Raw genomic sequence first — 18,798 nt, 5'->3', positions numbered from 1 at the left:
ATGAAAAATTAAAAAGGGTAAATTTAACTAGGAAGGAATAAAATATAAATTAAGGTTAAAAATGAAATAACTGTACAACACAAATTAGAATGAAGGGTAAATTTAACTGGGAAAGAATAAGATAAAATATATAAATTAAAGTTGAAAATAAAATAACTGTACAACAAAATACACAATATAGAACTATATAAGAATGTATGAAGAAATATAAATAAATATATACACAATAACAGCAGCTGTACAAGTATTAACTGGAAATGAAGAATGTAGTGACCAGTGTTGTGCAATCCACATTATGTCTTGTGCAGTGCAAATATGCTTAAAGTGATTTAAGTGATGAAGTGAAAACAATGTCCAGAATGTCCAGTGTGTGTGTAAGAACTGTATGTGTGGGTCAGTACTGTGTGGTGGTGTGATTGAGAGACCGTATCGCCTGCGGGAAGAAGCTCCTCCTCAGTCTCTCTGTGTTGGTCTTCAGGGAGCGGAATCGCTTTCCTGACCTCAACAGAGAGAACAGTCCATTGTTGGGATGGCTGAGGTCCTTCACGATCTTCCTGGCCTTGGTCCAGCACCGCCTGCTGTAGATTGAGTGCAGGTCAGGGAGCTCGGAGCGGATGGTGCGCTCAGCTGATCGCACAACCCTCTGTAGAGCTCGTCTGTCCTGCATGGTGCTGTTCCCAAACCAGGTTAAGATGTTTCCCGTCAGGATGCTCTCTATGGTGCACGAGTAAAAGTTCCTGAGCACCTTGGAGGGCAGTTGGAAGTCTCTCAAGCGTCTGAGGTGGTAGAGACTCTGTCGGGCCTTTTCACCATGGTGTTGATGTGACAGGACCATGACAGGTCCTGCGTGATGTGAACTCAGAGGTATTTGAAGCTGTCCACTCTCTCCACTGGGCACTCGTTGATGACGGGGGTCTGGTAGTTCCTCTCCTGCTTAGTGCTGAAGTCCACTATCAGCTCCTTTGTCTTACTGACGTTTAGAAGGAGGTTGTTCCTCTGGCACCAGTTCTCCAGATTCCTAATCTCCTTCAGGTAGGCCGTCTCGTTGTTATCAGAGATCAGGCCCACCACGACGGTGTCGTCAGCAAACTTGATGAATGTGGTGGAGCTGGTAGTGGCCACACAGTCATATGTGTACAAAGAGTACAGCAGGGGGCTCAGAACACACCCCTGGGGGGCTCCAGTGCTGAGAGTGGTGGAGGCTGAGACATGTCCGCCCATCCTTACTGCCTGTGGTCTGCCAGTTGGAGATCCACTGACACATAGATGAGCTGAGTCCCAGATGCTCCAGCTTGGTGGTGAGTGTGGAGGGAATTATGGTGTTAAATGCAGAGCTGTAGTCTATGAAGATCATTTTAACATAATTCCCCCTTCTAGTGTCCAAGTGAGTGAGTGATGTGTGGAGGAGATGAGAGATGGCATCGTCTGTGGAACGATTTGGACGGTAAGCGAACTGTAGTGGGTCCAGTGTGTCTGGTAGTGAAGAAATGATGAAGTCTCTGACCAGGCGTTCAAAGCACTTCATCACTACTGAGGTGAGGGCTACAGGGCAATAGTCATTGAGAGAAGCAGGGTGGGGTTTCTTCGGGACGGGAACAATGATGGACTCTTTGAAGCATGTGGGGATCACCGACTGAGATAAAGAGATGCTGAATATCTCAGTGAACACAGGAGCTAGCTGGTATGCGCAGTCTCTGAGGATGCGACCTGGGATGCCGTCTGGTCCTGCTGCTTTCCTGGTGTTCACTGTCTTGAAGGCTCTCCTTACTTCATGCTCGGAGATGACGAGCACGTTTCCGGTGCTGGCAGTATCTTCCTGTCTGCAGCCGTTAGTGCCGCTAGCACTAGCATTGTTGGAGTCCTTAGCTGCAGCCTCGAAGCGAGCATAGAAAGTGTTCAGCTCGTCTGCCAGAGTCACGGCCGCGTTCGTCATACTGGTTGTTGGTGCTTTATAGTCCGTTATTGTCCTTAGTCCCCGCCACAGGCTCCTAGAGTCACTCTGTTGGAGTTGTGACTCTAGTTTCCTCCCGTAGCGCTCTATGTGCATCTCCTGAGAAATGTAACTACACATCAAATAGATGCAGCCCGCACTGACTGAGTGGCATGGCAGGTTGCAGTGTAGGGCTAAGAGGGGTTTCAGATTATGTTATAAGGTATGATTTAAATTTCCAGCTGAACCATAATTCAGGCATAAAGTGGTACAGTACAGTAGTAGGATGTCACTATTACAGCAGGTCAGTTAATAACCTTTGGCATACAGAACGTGTATTATTGTAAAGTTGAAGCATTTGGGAATCACCACAACTCAGCCATAAAGTGGCAGATCCCATAAAATTATAGCGTGGTGTCGTCGGGCACGTAAGCGTGCTCTGCTGTGTCAACTGCAGAGTTCCAAACCTCCTCTGGCATTAACATCAGCACAAAAACTGGTCACCAGGAGCTTCATGGCGTGGGTTTACATGATCGAGCAGCTTGTGAAGGTGTAATTTGTACATGGCCCGGTACATTTTTGTATATAGTGTAGCTGTATAATATCCTGTAGAAAATTATGTCTGCTGAACAAGGATCCACTATGTATATTAGCAGTGACGGTAGAAATGAACAACCACTAAACTGGTCCAAGTTTCTTTTTATTTATAGCAGTGGATTAGGGTGAAGCATGTACAGCGCATATTGATTTGACTAAAACTACAGAAGAATCTAATCAAAAAGAAGAAAAATTAAAGTTTCCCTGTTGTTGTTTTTGAAAATTAAATAACAAGAATAAAATTAAATAACAAGTGAGGAAAAACAACACTGCATTATGTTAGACCCTCTTTCAGTAAGGCCGCTGTGTAGTTAAGGCTCTTTGGCTGGCTCGCCACAACTGTCTGATGCCGATAATATTAACCTCAATAATTCATGACAGTGTGACAGTGGATCAACGTGCACAGTGCCAGGACCTTGAAGAAGGTAAATGGGATTCAGATTTCTCCTAACAAGGCCTATAAAAGAGTTCAACCAGTGACACGCCACTGAAAGAAACCTGAAGAGAACCCTGTGGGACAATACTGAAACACCAAAGACATCCCTGCACTCAAAGAGCCAATCAACGGCCAACACCAGAAATGTATTAGCCAATCATGTCGCTCTGTTTCATGTGACACACAGGGAGAGAAAAAAGCAACTTTTTAAAACTTATTGTGAGGCAAGCTCAGCAAAAACGAATCTGCGCATTTTGTTTTTATGTCCTGCTGACCAATGAAATTAAAGTTATAGCTCTCTCCCCCTTCATTTAAACTACCTGCCAAGTTGTGAGACTTTCTTCTGCTGCCACTGTTTAATGGTTTGTGGCAGTTTAATGATCATATTTGAATTTAACTACAGTATCATAGAATTTGAATGTATTTAGTTAAATTAAACTAAGCAGGTGGCAACTGACCTAAATATATTTCACCCAATTTTTATAAAAACAAATTCACCTTTGGATTTTGAAAGTTTAACTAATGCAGAATATGTGAAACTGTTAAAAAGCTGTGCCCTCATTATTTCTGAGTGATGACATCTTAAGCGTGATGAAATCAACTCACATAGCCGAAATCATAATCTCTGACACAGCTCTCTTAGCACAGCTCAGTGTTCTCTGCTTCATCACTGCTTCACGGATTCAGAAGGACATGAATTATTCCTTCTGAAGTGCCCTACTTACAAGTCAAAATCAAGACTTATGATCAGACAATGATCATTTGCACACTGTAGTGTTATCATTAATCTGTTAAGTCACAGTAATCCCTGCAGAAAAGCAAAAAGTATTATGCATGAAAATATCTTTGTTATATAAAATCTCAAATATATTTCATGTCATTGTTTTAAAGGTTTTTTTATCCTCTTCTCTGTCTTTCTGCATTTGTCTGTCACACACTCACACACACACACACAGACACACGCGCGCGCACACACACACACACACACACTGTGGGAGGAAAATGGCTGTTGGCAAACTAATCTGAGCAATAATGTGCTTCAACAGTCCTTTTAATTATGTTTTGGTTAATTAGGTTTCCTCACTCCATTGCATCCTTTGATCTAATGAAGCACTTACAAGTTGTTCGCAAGTAACAATACATGTACCAAGAATATTTATACGTGTGTTATTACATGTTTACATGTGTTTTCCTGAATTTTGAATGTGAATGACACGCTGTCCTTTCAATAGTGCCATTGCAAGAAAATGCAAATGAATGCAAACAGCTGCACCTGTGAGCTATGGTACGAAAAATCTGCCTTGTAAGGGAGTTTTACAAAAGGAAAAAAAACTCCACAGGTTAACTTTAACAACAGTGGAAGAAGGCTATAATGAATATAACTTGAATGTTATTGCTTTATGTATTAAAACTTTCAGTGGAAATATTGATCCTTGACGTCTTTCAGTTGATTAATTGGGAGAATCAGGAAAAAAATGAAAAAATAAAGCTGCATTTGGGCTTTAAATGCAGAGTTTTGTCGATCACATTTAAGATACTTATTATATTTGATGCCATTGTTATGTTTGAAATGGTTTGGATACAATAGGGTTCTTTTAAGTTAGGGCTCCACTGATACAGTGGGGCAAAAAAGTATTTAGTCAGCCACCGATTGTGCAAGTTCCCCCACCTAAAATGATGACAGAGGTCAGTAATTTGCACCAGAGGTACACTTCAACTGTGAGAGACAGAATGTGAAAAAAAAAATCCATGAATCCACATGGTAGGATTTGTAAAGAATTTATTCGTAAATCAGGGTGGAAAATAAGTATTTGGTTAATAACAAAAATACAACTCAATACTTTGTAACGTAACCTTTGTTGGCAATAACAGAGGTCAAACGTTTACTATAGGTCTTTACCAGGTTTGCACACACAGTAGCTGGTATTTTGGCCCATTCCTCCATGCAGATCTTCTCGAGAGCAGTGATGTTTTGGGGCTGTCGCCGAGCAACACGGACTTTCAACTCCCGCCACAGATTTTCTATGGGGTTGAGGTCTGGAGACTGGCTAGGCCACTCCAAGACTTTCAAATGCTTCTTACGGAGCCACTCCTTTGTTGCCCGGGCGGTGTGTTTTGGATCATTGTCATGTTGGAAGACCCAGCCTCGTTTCATCTTCAAAGTTCTCACTGTTGGAAGGAGGTTTTGGCTCAAAATCTCACGATACATGGCCCCATTCATTCTGTCCTTAACACGGATCAGTCGTCCTGTCCCCTTGGCAGAAAAACAGCCCCATAGCATGATGTTTCCACCCCCATGCTTCACAGTAGGTATGGTGTTCTTGGGATGCAACTCAGTATTCTTCTTCCTCCAAACACGACGAGTTGAGTTTATACCAAAAAGTTCTACTTTGGTTTCATCTGACCACATGACATTCTCCCAATCCTCTGCTGTATCATCCATGTGCTCTCTGGCAAACTTCAGACGGGCCTGGACATGCACTGGCTTCAGCAGCGGAACACGTCTGGCACTGCGGGATTTGATTCCCTGCCATTGTAGTGTGTTACTGATGGTGACCTTTGTTACTTTGGTCCCAGCTCTCTGCAGGTCATTCACCAGGTCCCCCCGTGTGGTTCTGGGATCTTTGCTCACCGTTCTCATGATCATTTTGACCCCACGGGATGAGATCTTGCGTGGAGCCCCAGATTGAGGGAGATTATCAGTGGTCTTGTATGTCTTCCATTTTCTGATGATTGCTCCCACAGTTGATTTTTTCACACCAAGCTGCTTGCCTATTGTAGATTCACTCTTCCCAGTCTGGTGCAGGTCTACAATACTTTTCCTGGTGTCCTTCGAAAGCTCTTTGGTCTTGGCCATGGCGGAGTTTGGAGTCTGACTGTTTGAGGCTGTGAACAGGTGTCTTTTATACAGATGATGAGTTCAAACAGGTGCCATTCATACACAGCAAATCCAGCATGTCCAAATTAACACTGTCTGATTTGATTTCAACACTATTAAAGTGTCTATATGGGTCCACACCAGAGAGTGTTAATTTAACACTTTTTGGAGAGTTGGTATGTTAACTCTGATTTAGTGTTAAACACCAAATCTGTCTGGAGTTGATAATTTAACACTTGGTGTTAAGAGTTTATATATTAACTCTCAAAAGAGTATTTTAGTTTAACTACGTAAGAGTTATCTTCTAATTCATTCTAAAAAGCGGGAATTTTACTGTTCTGAACTTCTAGAAATTTCTTTTGGAAATAAACATTTACTAAAAAGATGCAATGGTTTTTGAAAAACATTTATTCTGAACTGTGCGCCACAATTTCAAAACATTTTCTGAAAGATGTAACAGTATACATGTTCTCACTTTCATTAGAATTTTGTTTATCAAAAGGTCTGACATGGTAAATGCAAATAACAGCATTCTCATCACTTATTTCTTCAATACAATATGCATGTCCTTCATTCATCCCTTTGTGGAACTTCAACGCACTTCTGCTCTCCCCCATATTCCATCTGCACAAGCATATCCTGTGTGGAGATTGAATAAAAATTAGTTGACACTAATTAATGGCACAAATAATCCAGTAAACAATTGCAGCACAGTAAAAAAAAAAAAAAAAAAAAAAAAAGGAATCCTCTTTGAGCCATTACTTGTGTAAAGTATTTTCCCAAAAGACAAAGACACAGGCAACAGGTAATACTGAACTAAATGTAAAACCTCAACCTTTTAAATTTTTACCTAAACCGTGTGCACAAAACTCTGGAGGGATCTATGCTAACGTAGAACCCAGTCAGGACGTCTGCTACTGCTGTTTGCTCGTTTTTGTTTTTTTATGGGCGATCATTTTCAGGCTTCAAGTAGCACCATTACACCAACATTTCACATTCTAGACATTGTTTTAGGTGTATTTGACCAAAAGTTTGACTGAAAATTCACATGCAAGCTGTTTTTCAAGGCTGTGGTATTTGCCCGCAAACAATACCTTTCAGCTAGCTAAAACAGAATATTATGCTATCAGCGAGCAACATGGCTAATGCCTTTCACACAGCTTTGTCTCAACTCCAAAGAGCCACAGAAGTAAAAGCTCATAATAATAATTGAAACAATCTTTGAAAAAATGACTTACCAAGCATGGCAAACAACTCAAATATGTAGAGCAAAATGTTCTGAAACGGCTTCACTTCAGCTTCGATTGGAGCCGTGCTGGGGGCGGAGTCTGTGAATTTACTCTGTTGGTGTCATAGCCCCTCTAGGAGTTCAGAGTTAAGAGGTCAAGAGTTAATGTTTCCATTGTAACACCTCCAGATTTGACAGAGAAACACTCATTTTTAACACTCGATTTTAACTACTATCATTTTACACCTCAGAGTTATGTTACACTGTTGAAATGATGGGCCAACTCATCTCCCGTGCAACATATTTATTTTTACAGAAAACTGTAAAAACAGAAAAATAAGACAATCAGTTCTCTTTGGCGCGCAGGCCGTACGCTGCCTCTTCGCCACTGACACTACTTCTTCTAGTGTAGCTGACATTACTTTATACAAGTAACTTATACAATTTTACATTCACATGCACCACCTTTGTAAACTGGTTAAATCACACAAATACATTTTACTATACACATGAATAACATAGTGAACTCTCATTACAGTTTTATCTTGTTTTTACTACTGTTTTAATCTATTTATGAACCTGTCTTCTTAACTGTATTTAATAAACTAGATCTCTTTCAAATAAATGTTTTTCTTAACATATTTCTACAGCATTCACTCTTCATGAACTAAACATAAAGCAATTCACATTTTCTCTTATTGTGCAAAATATATATCTTGTGGCTTTAACCCAAAAATACACCTGCACCGAGCTCACAGAGTTTCGGTACAGTCTAACACTTGGATCGGCACAGGCTAACAACTGGACCAACTTGGAAATTAGCTCTTTAGCTTAACATTCGCCACACACAAGACATTTATCATTAATCGCCACTGCTGTCTGTCACTTTTATAACATCTGTTTATATTATCAACCACCCAGCTTACCTGTAAAAACAGAAAAATAAGACAATCAGTTCTCTTTGGCGCGCAGGCCGTACGCTGCCTCTTCGCCACTGACACTACTTCTTCTAGTGTAGCGTCAGCTACCGATGCGTGCAGGACCGAGCGCCCTCTGCTGGCGGAACTTATACAACAGTAAAACTTACATTGCAGTGGCCTTACTAAAAGAAAATGTCTCTGAGCATCAAATAAAATGGGGGGGCTACTATTTTCATGTCTCTGTCTTTAACATAGTGCCACAGTTACATTAAAAGAATGTGACTCTGCTTAGAGTAAAATTAACTCTACTTTTGCAAGAAGACCATTAACACCAAAAAATTTAACACTTTTGAATTTGCTGTGTACAGGTAACGAGTGGGGGACAGAAAAGCGTCTTACAGAAGACGTTACAGGTCTGTGAGAGCCAGAGATTTTCCATGTTTGAGGTGACCAAATACTTATTTTCCACCCTGATTTACGAATAAATTCTTTACAAATCCTACCATGTGAATTCATGGATTTTTTTTTCACATTCTGTCTCTCACAGTTGAAGTGTACCTCTGGTGCAAATTACTGACCTCTGTCATCATTTTAAGTGGGGGAACTTGCACAATCGGTGGCTGACTAAATACTTTTTTGCCCTACTGATATAATGTTTGGATCAGATATTGGTATAATCTTCACTTAAAAAGCTATATTGAATAGCAGTGGGCAGATCTATATCATCAGCAGCTTCAATGTACGCTATATTGCCAAAGGTATTCGTCTCCCTTTAGATTCATGCTGGGTCGCCCTTTGCAGCTATATCAGCTTCAACTCTTCTGGGAAGGCTTTCCACAAGGTTTAGGAATGTGTTTATGGGAATTTTTGACCATTCTTCCAGAATCACATTTGTGAGATCAGACACTGATGTTGGACGAGATAGCTTGGCTCGCCGTCTCTGCTCCCATTCATCCCGAAAGTGTTCTGTCGGCTTGAGATCAGGACTCTATGCAGGCTAGACAAGTTCTTCAACACCAAACTCACTCACACGTCTTTATGTACCTTGCTTTGTACACTGGTGCACAGTCATATTGGAACAGGAAGGGGCCGTCCCCAAACTGTTCCAATTTGGGAGCATGAAATTGTCCAAAACGTCTTTGTATGCATTAGGAGTTCCTTTCACTGAAACTAAAGAGCCAAGCACTACTTTTTTTAAAAGCGGCACTTGGCTCTGAAAAAGAAGCTCACCTGTGGCCATAGAAGTGATTGGAACACCTGAATTCAATGATTTGGATAGGTCAATACTTTTAGGTCAATACTTTTAGTGTATTTCACACATACAACTCCAACAGGTTTTCTGTTTGTTTTTCGCGAGATGACACACCTGGAAATGGTTGACGGTAAGCATGCTTGCAATGTTTGCTTCATTCTCAATTGGCCTGCTCTTCCTCATTATGTTTGCATTTTGTTGTTAATCTGATTTGTATTACTTAACCTCTTAAGCCCCAAAGGGGTTTCTGAGCTTCCTGCTCGAAAATGAAATGCCCCAAATTAATTGATTATTTCTCTGTAATTACAAACTCTGTCCTTACAATCTTAGTATCAAAATAAAGCTAACACTTGTGAAATGTCATCAGAGGTGTAAATATTGAAGCAGATATTACTGTGTCAAAGTTACTGAGACTGGAACACAGAAAAAGTACGTAGATTTTATCCTTGCTTTTTTTTTTTTTAAAAGCATATAACCCTTTTAAAAATATGCCTCAGTTCACATTTCATTCCAGAAATTCAGTGACCGACATATAAACAACATCTGTGCAAAGATTTATGTTTCTGAAGTGAAACAGTGAAAAATTACAGCACTGTCAATACATGAATATCCAGACATTGTACAAAAATGTCCAATTATGGCACACAATTGGACACCATGCCAGTTGAATTTTTTAGGTATTAAAGAGCAGCAATTAATTAATTTTATTAACAGGCCTAAAATGCTTTTTAAAAAAAATATATTTGTGAAGAATTACCCACACATTTACATGGCAATGACCCTTTTTTGCCGTGTGCATGGAGTTTAATTGGCCTCTGGCCCTTTAAACTCTGAGGGGCTGTAACTTTGGGGTTTTTTTGGTAAATTTGCATGATTGACATGCATCTGCCATCTATAATCCAGTTTTGAGATCCCTTCCCAGACGCCTTAACGCCCACTCACATCCTGGGCCATCTGACCTCAGGAAATCACATGATAGGGTGGGGCCAGGTTTCACAATGAGCTCACCTGAAACCTTGACTGATTGGGACCCACACCCATTTTCACACCTTGGCTCATGTGCTTAGGTAGAGGATCATTAGGGGGTCCATTGCCCCTCTTGGTGGGTCACTCCCACAGAGCTTAAATCTGGGACTCTCCACCATTTGACCTCATAACTGAAGAAGCTTCTCGGATGAGAGGTGAAACGTCTTCAAGCAACTTAAAGAAGTCCAGACGCTTTTCTTTCCAAACTTCTTAGACTACGATGACCTGGATGACTGAGAACCTTCACAAACATGACTGACACCTCTTTTTAATCGTTTGAGCCAATAGAATCATAGTAACGATGCCACATTCACCACTTCAACCAATGAGACGTTGCAAGGCCATAATCCACGTGGGCCCAAATTTACTGCAAATTTACACCTACTTGTCTGTAGGTGGGTCTAAAATGGAGGTTGTTGATGGAAAACGGCTCTGATGCGGCTAGGTGGGCGTGGTAACTGCTGATAATCACGTGGCTACCGGTGAAAATAACGGAGCAAATCACGACGGTAAGCCAATTTCTGTCTTAGCGCATTAGTGCCGCTGTGTGTTTTTGTGGTCTTCTTATACAGCTCATTCAGTAAATGTTGGTCAGAGTGTGGTGAAACTTGGGGTTTGGAGTCAGTGATAGCTCTGGAAGATAACCAGCCTTTCTTTAGCCAGTTACATGAAGTTTGAAGAATTTCTTGTTGGGTTTTGTTTGTTTAGTGGACTTGTGCGCATTTATGTAACTGTCTGTTTAATTATGGCTTGTTTTCGTTGTGTTTGGTGGTTGTAGAAATGGTTTATATGAGATTTTAGCTGAGATTCATTGGTTTCTGTGGATACCACACATGTTGGGACTTATATTTCTCACCCCGTGTTATAACCGGTTAGACATGAAATCCTCCTTTTTGCCCCAGGTACCAGGGCGTGGGGCTTCAGTGGTTAACTTCATCTCTTATCGGATCGACTCCAGTATGGTGAAACAGTGGTTGTCATCAGTATCTCACAGGTCCAAACCCTGTCAGGCCGTTTCTTTGTAAAGTTTGCATGTTCTCCCATGTTTGGACATGCATTCTCTTGCAATTAAAAAAAAATGCTAGATTAAAATCTCAAGAGTTTTGCTACCTGCCTAAATAAATGTTAATAATTAATAAATATCTGTGAGCTAGAACTCAGGGGAGATCTTGATCCGATACTATGTAGTCGGCAAATTTCTGTTTTAGCTAGTGTTAGACATTTCGAAAAGTTTCAAACAGTGGCACCCTGGAAGGCATGAACAAACTGAACACAAGCAAACACACATTTCGGAAAGTTGCTGACTGTACTTGTGATTGTACTTGTGTATTGTTATGATTTTGAGATTGTGTTTTAGAGACAATAAATATGAGAAACACAGTAGCAGGGATTCAGAATCCAGCAGAGACTGTGTTAACAGATGAGTAGAGGTTACAGGTGGATAGCAGAAGAGCCTGTAACAGGAGCTGCCGAATTGGCAGAGCCAGTAAGAGAGAGAACAAGCAGTGAAACTGAGCAAGTCTAGCGAGGATTGCAGGCAAGCAAAAAGCGAGTACGGTGGAAGGAGTCACATCCAGGACAACTGCACGCACGTGAAGTGCAGAATTTTCCATTAAGACTTGAAGAAGCTAGAAGAATTGCTCAAACATGACTAACTGTGTAGCTGTAGTTTATGAACTGGCAGCCAAGTAGTAGAAGATTGGAGATAGATAGCAGCTGACTGCCCCACTCTGTGCACCTGATCCCACTCTTATAATTAAAAGACAACAGAGAGACATGTACAGGGAGAAAGAAAGGGAAGAGAAACACTCCTGTCTTGTAGGAAGAGGAGGCAGAGGGCATGACATACGATTTGTTGTTTGAACGTATAGCTTCACTGAAGATGGAATAAAAATAAAATCATAACATTCAAATTGACTAACTCACATAGTTACTTTAAATATTTGCTGTGAAGCCAAAACTGTAAATCAGATCAGAACAGTGCAGAAAAGTAACATGTGTTCAGGCGACAGGACCCTTTATTCTTGTTTTCTGAATCCGTGGTTTGCTGCTGGCTGGTTGAGCAGAATCAAGCCCAGATGGGGTAGTCTCTTTCGGCCTCTCTTTGGGCCCATTTCTGCCAGACTCTGGTTTTCGGCTGGTGCCAGCATCCATCTGTTTCTACATCCCCTGTCCTCCCACGTCTTTTTAGACCTGCCACTGCCATAAATGGGTGTGTGGACAAGGAGGGGGAAGAGGGAAGGCGCTCATAGCGACAGTGACAGCTGACAGCAAAATGAAAGACTCATTGCGTGTTTGTGTGTGTGTGCACACGTCTGTGCCCTGTGCCAGTGAAGATTTGTCTGGCACCCCTTTACTGCTGAGGCTAACTGAGAGATAATATTTAGCAGTAGGAGGCATCTTGGTTCTATTCTAACAGTATCCCAACTGCCATGTTTTTATTAATAGTTTTAACGTAAAGAATACACTTTAATGGCACTTTTCTGTTGTAGAAATTCTATGTTATTTATAGCCTCTGTCATATTATACTACAAGCCAGTGCACTACAAGAGCAGACCTGACCCAACTGCTAAAATAACAGAATTATAGGGCTCTAGACTTTATTGTTTCAGGGCTGCTGGAGAGATTACTTGAAAATGAAGGGGAAAGGATGCACAACAAGCAGTCTCAAAGGCCAGATTTGACCCGGGAACAACTTAAGTTGAATCATTTTTATTTATTTAGCACATTTAAAACGGCTGCAGTTGAGCCAAAGTGCTTTCCAGTTAGGCACTTTAAGCCCACTTTAAGGTCACTTAGAACGTCTGTGTTTTCCACTCTTCATAGGTTATTAAAGTTCTTAACGTATCATGCACATTACTGCCCTACCTGTTGGGAGGTTTTTGTTAAATGTTACATCTGTGGACAATGCAGCAAAAGAAAAAAAACAACAACTTGTGTTCCCTTGCCCCTTGCGCTTCTTGATTGTGACTTAGCCACGGGATGAAGGTGAAGGTTTTGTGGTTGTCTGTCTCTGTGTTGGCATTGTTGTGGACTGCTGACCTGTCAAGCTTGTACTGTGCCTCTTGCCCAGTGACAGCTGGGATAGGCTTCAGCCCTGCTGCAAACCCAAGCTGGATGGGCAGTTAAGAAAATGGATGGATCGACAGATAATACAATGAGTTTAGGGAGGGGACCTTGTGAATAATGTGCTGGTACACAGTGCGGACAGAAGATTTAATGCATGCTTGCAAATAAAATAGTGTCCAGGTGATTGACTGCTGCTGATGTGACGGAGTAGATGGATGTTTGCAGGTGTATAGGAAACATCATCTTGATTCCGCATCCAGGAGAGAAAGGAGGAGGAAACGAGATGTAGGGAGTGGATAAAGGTGGAGACTGTGTTTAGGTTGGCTTGTGTGGAAATGCTGTAGCCGCTGGAGTTAATTTTCTGCATAGCTGAGCACTGAAAGCGTGAAAAACAGCTGCGTATTGCAGGGAGATGGCCATTCTTAAGACAGAGCAGAACTGCAGGGTGCTGGAAGGTGGCTTGACAGCGCGTGTATGTCTTCAGGCGGTTACTGCAGTGCTGCCTCCTCAGAGGTCTTTGAATTCATAGGACAGTGTCACAGAGTGTGCAAAGTTACACGTCAAACAGGGTTGGAGAATGACTTTGACATTATTTTTATATAGCCATGAAATTTCTATGACAGTGTGGAGCTAGAAAACACCAGCATGCATTTGACATCATGGTCCTGTCTGATGCTACTTGTTACTTTGGAGCTGAGATTTAGCTGTACACATGTGTAAAATAAAGAGCTAAACTCTGAAAGTTTATTAGGGATTCAAATACAGTATTTTAATTCAAATGCAAATGAAAACAGGTGCTGTAATTCCACTGTGACACAAATGCTGTCCAGCTCGCTTCTGACCGTGCATAATTTTAAATGCATGATACACAAAGCTAGTAGGGTGCTGCCATTTTTGTAAACAAAGTGAAAATACTGTGTCAAGTGTATTTCCACCCACTAGCGCGCTGTTTGATGAAGCGTCCGGCTGTTGTTATTGCTGACTCACTGTCACACAGTCAGGGAAACACTTGAGGAGTAATGTTATTAGTGACCCTGGTGCTTTTCATATAAAGTCAAAATATCTGCTGTGGAAAGGTCCTGTCACTAGTGCATCTATGAAGTACGAGAAGAATTTCGGAGTAGTTTTTCCACCTTAAAAAAAATGGTGTCAAAGCAAACAGATGTTACAAATTGGTGTATGAAAAGGTCACCGAGACTTTTTCCACGTTGGAAATTAGAGGTTTTATTTTTAGTTTAACTTCAGTTGACAAAAAACTTTGGAATATGGATAAGACCGGAAATGAGACAGAATAATAATGAATAATAATAATGACACATCTCAGCTTTAAGAGCCTGTGTCGGAGGCAGAGAGCATCAGTCTTTCTGCTTTATGTGATTAGCTGAAAGATACAAGACTTATGTCCTAGATGGAACAGTTGAGATAAGTATTTGAAATCAGTGAAGGCTTAAACGGCTCTTAATGGCTGGGCAGAGAAGCTAATTACTTTGCAGTTACAAATGAGACAAAATCTCAAGTACTCTAATATATTGGAGGTCTATATTGTTTTCAACAACGATATTTTCAACAGTGACAGAGTGAAAATAATTTCCCATTTTTTAACACCAATGTCTGATTGTTCTTGTGTCATCGGTTGGCACATAACTAAACAAGCTTAAATTAAAGTATCAAAAATGATGGAAAACTGAAGAATGAGATGGTCTGCACATTGGCCTTGGTAAAGAGAGCTGTGCCGGAAGGCAAAGTGCTTGATTTACAAGTCGATCTACATTCCAACCCTCACCTGTGGTCTGTGGTTCTTTAAAGCGTACCGTTCTCTTTTTTTATCACAAGGCTGGGGTGGTTTTGACATCTAATCAGAAAACTTCCTGTGCACCTCCCATTGGAGGTTTTCAGCAAACACCATACTGGGAGAAGACCCTGGGGTAAACTCAGAAACCGCTAGAGAGATTATTATCTCATCTGGCCTGGAAGTGCAGCAACATCCCACAGGAGAAACTTAAAAAAAAGGAAAAGAATGCCTGCGAAAACCTGCTTAACCAGCTGCTGTAGAATCCCTGCGTTGGATAAATGAGGGAAGATGGATGGGTGGATTGGGATGCCTTATTAGCGTTGAAAACCCTGATTCAGGTCCACTCATTTGTCCAGAAATGCAAATGCTGTAGAGCTGGTGTTTCTCCAGTAGAAAGAGTCAAAGAATTTAGAAAAATTTACAGCTGAGTCTAAAAATGTGGAAATGATCTTTCTTTAAAACTGCTTAAGTTTATACCTGTATTTATTAAAAATATTGACAAAATAAACATAATTTGCTTGTGCAGCCTTCTCTTATGTTGCCTTGTTTACTCCCTTAAAATTAGAGGAGCGAGTTTCTTCTCAGGCCTTTGCAGACCTCTGCAGATGCAGAATACTTGCATTGTTCCAGCGGGATTCAGTCTGAGCACCAAGACCTTCTGAAGAGAGACAGAGACATACTTCAGAAAGAAAAGTCTCAGTTTTGACTTTTCTTCTTCTTCTTTTTTTTTTTTTTTTTTTTAGAAAAGGAAAACATATTTGGAATGCAAGAATAGCATTAACGAGATGAATGAGTGAACCAAGGTAAAGCCACAGACATTTCATTTCAGTTTAAGTTTAATCTCTTTTAGCCAGATGCAGCACCTTGACAAATGCAGGTAAACACAGATGGAAAACCTGTGCAAGTGGCTAAACCCAAATAAGCTGGTCTCTGCAGCATTATTCATGACCACCTGTCCCACTCACCTGTATATTTAATTGGCTGTCCCCCTAAGTATCCTCCATGGACCGATGTGGCATTGACTGCTACTTGGTCTTGAGTAGGGCTTATTTATTGGTGCTGACTGCAGTATTCTGAATGCTTTCCCAGCCTACTACTGGCCCCATAAAAAGCTTCAGTATGTTCATAAACTCATATTATATAAAAGCTCTAAATGGCTTTTGACTTGCCAGGCACGTGGGGAACAGGGAGCTCATAAAGAAGATGTATTTTAAGGTGTTCGTAGAGGCTCTTATTTGGATGTTTTTCATTCATATTTCAGAAAGGTTTCCCGGTTGAGATTATTCAGCAGAATGGAGATGAAATAGGCTTTGATTGCATTTGTTTATTACCTGAAAGCTTATGTAATTTTTGGCTGCACCTGCTTTTCTTCCTCTTGATTTCTGAGATGGGATGAGAAGCTGACCATGAGTTCTCTGGATCTAAATCAGGCTCTTTACAATCGCTGATAGGAAGGGAGGAAGACGAGTAGGATAAAAAGATGAGGATAAAACAACTGGAGTTGAAACTGTCTGTTCAGTTGAAGTTAGTGGTTTTCTGTCGGTTGGTATTGATTGATTTATGGCATGGCCGATTATGTGTTCAGCATGCTGCGGTAAATGTGTGCGCCCAGATAGTGCTCACAGCAGAAGTATGATGATTTAAGACATTAAATCAAAGCCCTTTGGAAAACCAAATGTCTAATCTTTTTTATGATTGACTGATGTTATCAGAAACTTGGAAACTTTGCAGCTCTACGGTGATTTTCCAGACTTATGTTTGTAAATGATGCATGACTAATGCAGGGTAACAAAACATGCACAGGACTTCAGAGTATGAATCTGTTTCCCCTTTGTCGCATGCACTCATTTGCATCCCCTCCTATTTTCCTCTCTCCTTGCCCCTCTCTGCTTTTGTAAACCCAAATCAAATAAACAGTAAAGCAGAGCAGTAAATCAAATGCTTTTGAAGCTACAGAGGTTCAATGTGCCCTTGTATTATAGCATACTTTATTTGCTTTTCTCCTCTACTGTTTTAACATATGTTTAAGTAGCAGCCTTTTATATTTCCGTGCATCCAGCTTTGTGTAAACCACACAAAACTCATATATGGAATACCACAACTCTCAAAATTTAAGCTAGATAAATAAATGACTGCCTATCTTACTAAATGCGTTGACAAATATTATTGTAGGTGTTAATTAAGTTATAAAATTCAAAATAAGGAAATATTTCTGGATTATTTATTTAGCTTTTTAAAATAATTTCTTTCTTTATTTATCCCCTCATTCAATAACCTGTTTATTTATTAGCATGGGCAATAAATGTAATTATTTATATATAAATAACCATAGGTATTCTTTGGGACCTGTAATAGACTGGAGATTTAGCCACCTTTATTTCAGCTGAGATAGGCCTGTGGGTACAATCTTCTTTTTAATACATTTCTGTTAATTTTACTAATTAATAAAGTTATTTTCCTCTGAACCTCTTTGGGTTAAATGTTTAACTAGCCTTTTATGCTTCTAAATCATTGTTGCATTATTACAAATGCTTAAAATTACTTTGATGTTATAGTAAATACTATGCTCTGTTTCAGTGTTGATTAGCTGATTGACAAGCACTTGTGTTGGCTTGTGTGTTGGGCTCATCTTACTCTTTCTCTCACTGTCCAGTGTGCTGCAGCAGCACTTTTAAGGTGCTTGTTACTGTATATCTTTATTATTTATGTATTCATCTACTCAAACGTTCAATAGACTTTGACCTTTTTTGGTGTCAATAAATATGTTTGCTGTTAGAGACAGCTGGAACATAATAAACTGGGCCTGGATCCCAGATGAGAACCTTTTATTATGTTAATAAAGTCATCAGGGATGTTAGTATGTTAATATGTAGTTTTATCTACTTATGATTCATTGTGAAGCGTTAATGCCATGTGATAACATTGTAGTTGTCAAACAAGGTACTCGGTGCTTCTTGTAGCTAGACATCCTTAAAGTAATGCACATAATATTGTTCGGTATCCTGGGACTCCTCGGTTATTTCTTTGTTCACTGGCTTACATTGTTTTTCTCAATTATCTTCTTTTTTTGATTTTCTGTTTTCATTGTCACATAGCAACACAGCTGTGCACATCAAAGGTGACCTAGGACATGAATGAATGTGCATGTGTGTGTCTGCTTGCATGAAAAACAGAAGTTAGGCAGCGCTTTTATGTTTGTGTGTCTGGGTAGTGCCTGGTGTGTGTGTGTGTGTGTGTGTGTGTGTGTGTGTGTGTGTGTGTGTGTGTCATTCTCCCCAGTGATGTCAGACCCCAGGGACCTGCTGGAGGCTCTGCTTACTATTTCACAGGCATGTTGAAGAGAAGGCTAAACCAGTTTCTCTGTTTTTGCTCTGAGGGACAAAGGTGTCTACAGTGCAGTGAAAAAATATTTGCCTCCCTTCTGATTTCTTAGTTTTTTGCATGATGCTCACACTTTTATGCTTTAGATCATCAAACAAATTAAAATATTAGACAAAGGTAATCCAAGTAAACACAACATGCAGTTGTTAAATGATGATTTTATTCAGTGAAAAAGCTACCCAAACCTTCCTGGCGCTATTTGAAAAAGCAATTGTATCATTTGAATGTGATTTTACTAGCTATGTCTGACACAAGTACTTTGCATCAAATGTACCATAAAGCTCTGAGT

The 18,798-nt window shown here is 40.4% G+C and overlaps 1 protein-coding gene and 1 long non-coding RNA gene across 3 annotated transcripts in view; one reads left to right on the top strand and one right to left on the bottom strand.

Moving 5' to 3' along the window:
• whrna (whirlin a) overlaps positions 1–18,798 on the top strand; it is a 211,375-nt gene that overhangs the window by 50,159 nt on the left and 142,418 nt on the right. The gene's annotated exons all lie outside the window — the stretch shown is intronic.
• On the bottom strand, positions 5,516–8,062 carry LOC308386877. The gene is made up of 3 exons (XR_013969864.1): positions 7,996–8,062; positions 7,080–7,202; positions 5,516–6,480 (listed from the first exon to the last, which is right to left on the bottom strand). It is a non-coding gene; the product is annotated as an uncharacterized lncRNA (long non-coding RNA).

This window comes from Rhamphochromis sp. 'chilingali' (assembly GCF_963969265.1).
Source record: "Rhamphochromis sp. 'chilingali' genome assembly, chromosome: 2".
NCBI lineage: Eukaryota > Metazoa > Chordata > Actinopteri > Cichliformes > Cichlidae > Rhamphochromis > Rhamphochromis sp. 'chilingali'.
The sequence above is the reverse complement of the archived record's forward strand: the minus strand, read 5'-3'. Positions and strand labels throughout refer to the sequence as shown.